Here is a 10,117-nt window from a genome sequence, read left to right as displayed (position 1 = left end):
TAACAATGTCTGTTCTCCCCCATATTTCTTGATAGATTTACCACAGTTCTTACCCATATCTTATCAGGACTTTTCATAGTTACAAACAAAGAACTACTGCAGTTGATTTAGAAAGGAAAAGGAGCAAGGTTGATTGAAGTCATCTTCCCACACAAAGACTATATATGGGAGGTATTATACTATCTGTTTTCAAGACCCAGTTTAAGGTTTCAATTAAGGCAATATATGGCTGACATAAAGGATAAACATGGAGATCAGTGAAACAAAATAGAATCCAGAAGTAGACAACACATATGGGAGATTGCTTCTTGAAGGTCAGGGATGAATTGATGGAGAAGGACCATCTCTTCTAAAAATGGTGTTGAAACAATTGGACACGCAACAGGAAGAAAAAGGCAAATCACAACTTAAGCTTCAGACTTTACATAAATATCTATTCACAATGAATCTAGATACAAATAAGGAACTATTAAAAGGAAAAGGTCATCAGCTTCTGTAGTCATCAGGGAAAAGCTGACTGAAGCCAGGATGATATCATAAATAGTGTCTGAAATACAACAATATAATATAGTGGTGAAAATGGAAAGCAAGTGGAACACATCCATTTTGGGTGGGAATGCATTCAGGGAAAGTTAGGAAGTTTGCTTACAAGTTAAATGTACATCTACTATATGATCACGAATTAAACTGGGTAGCTACTGAAGGGAAGTAAAAACTTGTGTCTATATGAAAATATTCATGTACAGGTTTATAGCAGCTCTATTTATGATCAATAAAAATTGGGACCATCCCACATATTTGTTCATGGGTGAATGGTGAAACCATTTGTGATACAACCTTATAATGAAAGGTATTCACTGACAAAAGTACAATCTATTGATGAAATCCAATAAATCAGATGAGTCTCAAAGACATTTTGATGAATTAAATAGGTCATATTAAAAGATTACATATGGTATGATTTCATTTACATGACTTTATTGGAAAGATAAAATTAGTTATACAGAACAAATCAGTGGTTATCAGGATCTGGGAAAAGGAAGAAAGAGGATGTTAGTGTCAAGTGTAAGATAGGGTTGGGTTATTATGTGTGCATGCATTTTCATGTACTAGTATGGGGGTTTGAAATGAAGGCCTATGCCCTTGCTTGACTTTTCTGCTCAAGGCTGGCATTCTACTACTTGAGCCACACATCTACTTCCAACATTTAACTGGTTGATTGGGGATAAAGACTCTTGGATTTATTTGCCTGGGCTGGCTTCAATTCAAGATTCTCATATCTTGCCAAGTGTGGTGGCTCACGCCTGTAATCCTAGTTACTCAGGAGGCTGAGATCTGAGGATTGAGTTTCAAAGCCAGGCTGGGCACTAAAGTCCATGAGACTCTTATCTCTAATGAACCACTAGAAAATGTGAAGTGGCCCTGTGGCTCAAGGGGTAGGGTAGTAGCCTTGAGCTGATGAACTCAGGGATAGTGGCCAGGCACAGAGTTCAAGCCCCATGACCAACAACAACAACAACAAAAAGATTTTCATATCTCAGTCTACTGAGTAACTAGGCTTACAAATGTAAGCCATTGGCATCTGGAACAAGATAGGTTTTGGGGTTGATAGAACCATTGTGATACCTACACAAATCTATACATGTATTAAGATTCTTAAAGTGGAGAAGGGAGACTAAGTAACAGGTCTTAAGATTTAATTAGAAATAAGTTCAGGAATTTTATCCCATATTGAATTGACTATAGAGAATGATAATATATTGAATGAATTTTAAAAACTCAAGAGGGCTGTGTAATATCCCACACCTTTAACCACAGATGTTCTGCAGGTGATGAGATCATGAATTCAAGTACAGCCTGGCAAAGTTTGTGAAACTCTGTGTGGAAAACAAAAGTGCTGGGATGTGGCTCAAGTAGTGGTGTAATTGCCCAGGAAGACTCTGAACTCAGTTCCCAATTCTGTGAGAAAAAAGTTACAAGAAAGGACTTTGAAAAAAAGAAAAAACAAGAGAAAGGATTTTGAATGCTTTCATCATGATGAATGTTAGAAGACTGATATATTTAACCTGATTTGAACATTGTTTAATGTATATATGCACCAAACAGCACATAATACTGCTTAAAATACATACATTTTTATGTTAAGAGAATTATAAAATTGTTTACCAGAATTAAAAAGGGTAATTTTATTTATATTACATTTTCAAAAATGGCACTTCAAAGTGTAGATTATGATTCAAAAGGTCTGGCAGTGGGAGCCTGAGACTGCATTTCTAACTAGCTCTTGGGTGCTACTGGTGCTGCTGATACTGCTGAGGATATAAGGAGAAATGCTGTACTCAGTAGAGGGAACTTTATGGAAACCTCAACTTTAGCACATTCCATTCCTCTGCTGAGGCCTTTAATGGTTCCATCATTCCTCCAGGATACTGTTTAAATACCTTACTAAAAGGCTGAGGATGTAGCAGGCTCGCCTGTCACGCACAAGGCCTTGTATTGATCCCTAGGACTGCAAAACATAAAAGACCAATAAAGCTATTTCATTGAAATAGCTAACAATAAAAAGCAGGAAAGCATTAAAATTTATTATAACTTAAACAAAAAAACCCACCTTATTTCACAAACTAAAAGTAAGTTCTCGGTGTGTAGATAATCATACCCCCATCCACCCATCCTAGGCTGACTTGAGAGGTGCCTTTCCAGTGACGCTCTCCTTGGCCCTGCCATTTCCTGACCTTTCATCTGCACCCATTGGATAGCCACCTTTCCAGTGCAGTATGGATGGTATTCTGCTCTCAGGTCTTCCTCTATGAACACAAGTGCTGCAAGTCAGGACTTACCTTGAAAATTCAGTTCCCAGTGTTGTGGCTGGCACACAAGTAAGGGTCACTGGGAACTCAGAAAAATGAAAGTACACCTAATTCCTTGTAGGATGATTGCAATCTATGCTGTGTGATAAAGGTAATAATAAATCAGGACCTCATTAGTGAGATACCAACAATGTTAAAATACACATGCACAGTGTTGGACAATTTGCAAAGCACTTTCTTAGAACTTACTTCAGATGAAGATAGTGAATTACTCACCTCACTGTAGTCTGAGTCTTTTTTTCAAAGCTCTAATATATGATACTCTTTGGAAATGCTTTACGTATATGTGGATCCTAGGCAGGGAGCTTCCCCACATTTTGCAGTAATATGATTAAGACACTAAGAAGATAAGAGCTTGATAGGGCAAAAGCTAGGAAGGATGAGATGAGTGGCCTAAACTATCACAGGGTCCAGAGACAAAGTAGAGGTTCTCAGGACTAGTGTGGGAAGCTGGCTGGAGGGTCACATGCAAAGAATAAATGGAGGCAGAGAGTGAAGTTAAGACATGAAACTATATGGCGAGCCATAAGTATGTCATCAAACACGCAGGATAGGGACAGATTGTACGATTTTGTCCAATGCCTATGTGACTCCGCACTATATCACCTACCCCAAATGACCTCTCTTCAACCCCCAGCCAAATCAGATTGTACAGAAAGTTTCTATCATGGGGTGATGTTCTTTAGGTTCAGAACTGTAGGTTTCAGTTTTGCATTATCCAGCAGCTACCTTGTTGATTGGCCCCAAGCAAGTCAATTAATGGAAACCTTGTCTGTCTCTGGAAGGTTCTGGAAAGCATGTCTGGGTTACTCAAGGCTTGGAAGAGGAAGATTTTTCCACTGTGAGCTCAGAGTGGGTGGTGTTTTCTATCAAGGAAGCAGTGATTAGGTGCCACTGTTCCCTTTGTTGGATGTTGGTATGTGAGGCTGTCTCTCCATCATCTATCCTAGTCTGCCCTAATTTCCACTGTCTTCAGCTTGGCTGAAGGTTGATAACCTTAGATTCTTTCATGCAGATGGCTCTTGTACCTCAATTTTTTGGCAGTTCCTCCCCGATGGTGCCCTCCTTGCTGCATAAACCTCAGTTAATCCTTCATTAAAGTGCAACACAAACTAAAAGCCTCCCCCCACCACTTGTTCACTTTTCTTTCTCTGAGCAGATTTGGATTTGTTGTGGCTCCATTGGAAAAGGAGTCAATTCTGAAAGCAGATTCAGATTCTAGCCTGGCTCCTATTTATTTATAGCCTAAGTGATTTCAGCAACTGCTGTCAAGTAAAAACTGTTTAATTGGAGGCAGGTAAACACCCAATTCTGTCTCATGGATAAGCAGCCCTCTCTGCTGGGGAGGGTGTAGTAGGATGCCACGCTAGAGATCACAGAGCGAACATCTGCTGCCTAACCAGGCTGTGACCGTCAGTTTAGAGCCACCCACATCTATGGGTAGACAAAGCAAGAAGTTCTGAGGCTGAGTTCCCAATTCTGATTTGTCATTAATGATACTTTAGGGTACTGAGCTTCCTAGGAAAGGAATCACTCATTTAAAAATGATCATCTTAGTTTGGCATCAATGATTCCTGTCGATAATGCTAGCTATTCAGGAGGCGGGAGGCAGGAAAATACTCAAACTCAGCCTTTAAAACATAGTGCACAAGACCCCATCTCAACCAAGGGCTGGACTGACCGTTTTTGTCTGTCATCCTAGCTATGTGGGAAACTTAAAACAGGAGGATTGTTATCCAAGCTAGGCTGGCTATGGGGCGTCAGGAAGCTCAAGTGGTAGTTAGTGCCTGGCTAACAAGGGTGAAGTTCTGAGTTCATGCCCCAGATCTACCATCAACACTAACAACATCTTATCAACTACTAATATTAACACGCTCACTGCTCAGTAGATGTGGCTTCTTAATTTATGGTTTTTGGAAATCATAGAAAGTCACACTTTCATAATAAGTGACTGAGTGAAGCCAGGCATTCAAGAATGGATGAGTCAGTGAACACATTTACTCAACCAAGATCGTTAAGGATCTACTAGGCTTTCATTGCTACAGCAAAGTGATGAGAATTATTAGGTAATGCCCTGGCTTCAACGAGCTTACCTGGTGGCAAGAGAGTGGACAATAGCACACAAAAAATGAGTAAGTCTCATTAGATGAACAAGAGATTCAAGAGTGAAAGGGAGAGGAATAACTCATACTGGAGCTGGTCAGGGAGTTGACCTTAAAGGCCACATTTGAGCTAAGATCAGAAGGGAAAGTTGCCTGGACAACAGGAAGAACATGTTAGATAGTTCTGATGTGAAGAAAGAGCTGTGCAGAGCCCAGGAAGGAACCGTGGGGGCAGGAAGGCTGCACTGAAGCCGGTGTCTGGCAGGAAGTAGCTAGGGAGCAGGACAAGGACCTGTTAGTTTTGTGGGCCTGAGGAGGAAGCATTTTTGCATTTTAGCCTCGGCATTCTGGAAAACTGTGCAGGGGTTTTAAGCAAGGAAGTAATGTGGTAATACTGTTTATCAGGACCAGATGGAATTGAATGGAATAAAAGGTTACTAAGCAGACAAATACCATTTTGATGGGAAGGGCTTTTGCACTTGCCCTGAGGACTGTTATGAGGTGAGGGTGGCCAGGAGGCATTGTCTGGCTCTTCTTGGCTCTGGTTCCTGCGGTAGAGCAGGGGACAGAGTTATAGGTGCTGTAGGCTGTAGCCTGCCCATCCAAAGCCATAGATGTTTCCACAGACCCTTCATGCTTTTGGGTCTGAGAATCTCCAGGAGTGTGGGAATCTAGAATCTGTTGTCGGCTGTGTGTTCTGAACTGGAATCCCAACTTTGATGGTTTAATTCCACTATTGATTAGAATTCAGCTGCAGTATCAGGTGATAAAACAGAGGCGAAGAAGCGTACCACATTGTTTTCAGGGAAAGAAAACCACCCAAAATAACTAAGACTGTTGTCAGTGCAGCGAATCACCTTGACACCACAAAGGTTCATATTATTTGCCTTACAACCTGAGGCTCTTGGTCTTCTTGGGAAGCAGTAGCTACTAGGAAGCTGTTCAAGCCAAGTCAGCCTAGCATGTCTTCCTTTCACTGGCATGAGAACTTGGCTGCTTCAGCTCCATATGTGGGATGAGTTCACTTGGAGGATGGCAAGGACCGTCTCTCTCTTCACAGTGGCCCCATCTTGTACATAAGAGGTGGTCCGTGTAGCCTGTGCGACAGATGCAAGTCTTCTTTCTAAGCTAACCACAGAGGAGAGAGAGCCTCTGGATGCACAGGGCTGGCGTAGAGAAGGGTCAGTGCCAAGCACACAGTGTTAACATCACAAGAGGCTCGTTGGTCCTGCGGTTTCAGTGGCTGGGGTTGTGTGAGACAGGATATCAGGCAAAGTATATCACCAAAAGCATCTCACATCTATTTATTAAAAGCTGCTGCCTTCTGTGTTTGATTCCTGTCTTAGGAAAGCCCCATGATATTGATGGATCCACATATATATAAAGTTCCCAGAGGAACACAAATGTGCTTAGTTCTTTTGCTGCTGTGTCATAGCTTGTTCCTGCTTCCTGTATATATGTGTATGTGGTTGTGGGCATGTGTGCGGGTACATGTGGGTGTGTGCACATGTGTGTGTTGATCACTGATGACCCCTTTCCAATTGCATGTTATACCGTTGAGTCCTTCTCCTTGGAGTGTAGTGAAAAAGGCCTTGGGCTGTTTTCCTCTGGCCTCATAGCGTCCATCATGCTTTCCCTTATTCTGCAGGGTCAGCCTGGCCTGTCCCTTGCCAGTGGGCTGGGAGCCTGTATTAGATAATGGATCTGAAAGGCCTTCGGGGAGGAGAGTGTGCAGTAGAGGTGGCAGAGGTGCTAATGGGCAGCTCCAACTGCCAGTAGCCTACTGTGGGAGACCCTGGGCCTGACACAGCTACAAATGGGCTCAGCTCCAAGGAATTCTCAACAGAGAATTGGGCCATGGTTTAGCTGGCCCAGGCCAGAAGTGATGTTTCAGGAGCCTGTCACCAGCTACTTCTTCACAGTTGGGGGAGGTCCTGGGTGTCCTGCACTGCTTCTTGTCTGGCTCTGAGCATTATGTGGGCCTCTCATCTGGGCTTCTCACAGACTGGCATCTGCTTGACCTTCAAGATGGAATGTGTGGCCCGCAGCTGCCCTATCCCGCCTGATCACAGAAGGTGTCTTGAGACTTTCCCGGCTTGGTCTTGGGCTCCTCGTGACCTGGTTCACTTGCTCCTGCCCCTTGCCATCCTGCTTCTGCTCTGTCTCCTCCTGGTAGTCACTGTGAGGTGTGAGGGGAACATTAATGGAGCAATTAGAAACACACATCAAGTTGTTGCTAATCTTTTTTTAAAATTGTATTTTATTGCTGGGGTGATGTGTAGAGGGGTTGCAGTTCCATTGGTCAGGTAGTTGGAACATTGCTTCTGGAGCATTGATACCCCTTCTCGTGTTTTGTCCCCTTTTCCCTCCCCCGAATCCCTCCCAAGCTTTCCACATCTCAGCTTGGAATTTCCAGTTGCAAAGCTGGGGCCTGGCCTGAGATTTTCTGACAGTGATGATGGGGGTGATGATGAGATGATGATGATGATGATGATGATGATGATGATGATGATGATGATGATAATGATGATGATGATGCCATAGTTAAAATAGCTACCATTTGCCAGTTCTTCACCAAGAGCAATTTAAACCTTATCACATTAAATTCTAAGAACATCCTTGCAGGACAAGCATTGAAGTCATAGTAAAGATGAGGACAGGAATTCTCAGAGAGCGTTCTTGACTTTCACCCAGAGTCAAACAGCTGCAGGGTTACTGAGCTGAAACTGAGGGACTTCAAAGCTGATCTGTGCTCCCCAGGCATCGTATCCATCATTCAGAAGCTCTCAGTGCTGTGGGGGTCCCAGATCATATGAGAAGTCTTCTTCCCTTACCCTGATAGGGAAGAAGCTCGGGTTTCTGTCCATGTCACTGCCCTCCCTCTGTGTGGCTTGCAGAGATCCTGGCTTCTGCTTTGCTTCTCTGGGTAGTGGTAGAGACTCAAAATGGTTACACTCAGCTTCTCTCCTGCATTTGTGTTTGGAGACTAGAAACACATTTGGGAAGTGAATGGCAAGATTAGGAGAGGAAGACAGCAGCTCTTAGATGTGTGGAGAGGAACCTACCAGTGCTCTCATTAGTGTTTGTCTTCAGAATACTTTCAGAGGGAATGAATAACCTCCTGGGCCCATCAGAGTAAGATTCGGCCAGACTTGACAAAGCCTCTTTGAGAGACCCAGAGTCTAAAGAAAAGGTGACTTGGCTAGCTGTCTGTAGCTGGGAGGGCTGGGAAGTCCAGAAGCTCTCTGGCCTCTGGGCTGGAAGGGACGACAGTTCTCAGAAGCTGTCCACTTGAGGGCAGTGGTTTCCCTTCATATCTCCAGGATCCCCCTTTCTTCAAGGCCTGCTCATCGTCAATGCCTAGTGGAAACCCCTGGGATTATGGTTCTAGGTTTTTTGCTTTTCTTTTGCCAGTCTTGGGGCTTGAACCCAGTACCTGAGCACTATCCTTTGGCTTTCTCAAGGCTAGAGCTCTACCACGTGAGCCACAGCACCACTTCTGCCCTTTTCTGTGTATGTGGTACCAAGGAATCCAACCCTGGTCTTGGTGCATGCTAGGTAAGCACTCTACCACTAGGTTAAACTCCCTGTGCCAGCTCTAGGTTTTTTGAGTACCATTAACATCAGATTGCATCTATTGGATTACATGTGCTTTATCTTTTTTAATGGTTTCTTTCCTTTATAGACAAATCCGTACCTCCCTTTAAGTTTAGGATTGCTCCTTCTTCCATATATAGTCAGTTCCAAGAACCATTGAAAACATGACTGGCATAACTCAGCATTCAGAAGAAGTTTACATCCTTGTGTATTTAGATCAGATGCTTTCGCATACCTTTGTAGTTGATATATTAATTATTCCTCTTGTCATTTTGTGCTTGTGTCAGTTGCTTTCTACTCTCTTTTTGCCACTGGTTTGGCATCCATTTTTTCATTGAGCCAATATTCACTGAGCATCTACAACATGCCAGGCCCAGGATACAGAAATGAACAATAAACCCAACTGATTGGCTACTTTATCAAGAAGCACACGATTAGAGTTGACCTGGGGAAGCTTGACATGTCAAACGTATAGTCCCAGAACTGACAGCTCTCGGGAACTCACTCTGTGGGTTCACTGGGAAATTACATTCCTAGTCTTTCTTGAATGGGCAGAGTACCTGGTAATGAATGAGGCCTCCCAGGTCAGCATGCACCAGTGCCTGGAGCTGGAGCTCCTATCTAAGGTTTCATAAAGAGAGCTTGCTTTTTATAGGAGAGCAGGTATGTGGTAGACTCTGGATTCCTACACTGCTGCTCTCTTCTAATTATTCCCAGAGATCTGCACCTCTCCACTCTCATTTGGCTGTGATTGTTTTTGTCACCACCAACAGGGCTGTGTTGTTTGTTCCTGGAGTAGAGAGACATCTGTCATCCTCGCTGAGCCTTGACAGGTGTCACATCCAAGACACTTGAGCCCATTTGGGACTCACACAGCAGAAACAGCCCCATCACTGCTGAGCTTGCTCAGATGCTGACTGGGGCTGGGGTGGGGAGAACCTTCTGTTCCTGTGTGGCAGATGGTGTGTGTGCACCAATGGCCAGTAGATTTGAGCAAAGGGGCTTGAGCCCATGTGATGTGAAGAATCATCTTACCAGCAGGATTGCAAATTGTCACATCTGCGGGGAAGCTCATGCATCTATATCTCTGCTCTGGGGCAGGGTTATAGAGCTGATCTTAACCATCATGAGGAAGACCAGGCAGATACCACCTTCTCACAAATGGAAAAGATAAATAAATCTCCTTTGGTCTGCTCTGAAACAAATGCCTCTTGCTATCTCCAGGAACCAAGATTTGGTGAACACATATAGAAAATAGGGCTAATATTTAGTATTTAAAGGCTTTGCATAAGAGTGGGATGGATCAACTTCTAAAGCTAAATAAACTTAGAGGGATGAGGTTAACAATGGATATGGTAGGGTCAGAAGATAGAGAGCCAGGTGCAAATTCTCTTAGATTTGTAGGAAGATGTTGGGAATGGTTTCTGTGACAAAATATTTTCCCTTGGGAAATCATCTTGCCTTAGATTTTTTAAATCTTTCTTTTCCTGTGATCCCAGGATAATGGTAGTTCCAGACTTGTTTTTGAAAAGGCTGTTTTTTTTGTTT

At 43.2% G+C, this 10,117-nt stretch overlaps 1 protein-coding gene across 33 annotated transcripts in view; it reads left to right on the top strand.

Moving 5' to 3' along the window:
- The window catches only part of Kcnma1 (potassium calcium-activated channel subfamily M alpha 1), a 675,048-nt gene that overhangs the window by 219,283 nt on the left and 445,648 nt on the right, over positions 1-10,117 (top strand). The gene's annotated exons all lie outside the window — the stretch shown is intronic.

This window comes from Megascapheus bottae, chromosome 15 (genome assembly GCF_031878675.1).
Source record: "Megascapheus bottae isolate mThoBot1 chromosome 15, mThoBot2.hap1, whole genome shotgun sequence".
Classification (NCBI taxonomy): domain Eukaryota; kingdom Metazoa; phylum Chordata; class Mammalia; order Rodentia; family Geomyidae; genus Megascapheus; species Megascapheus bottae.
This window is presented reverse-complemented; position numbering and strand designations above follow the sequence as displayed.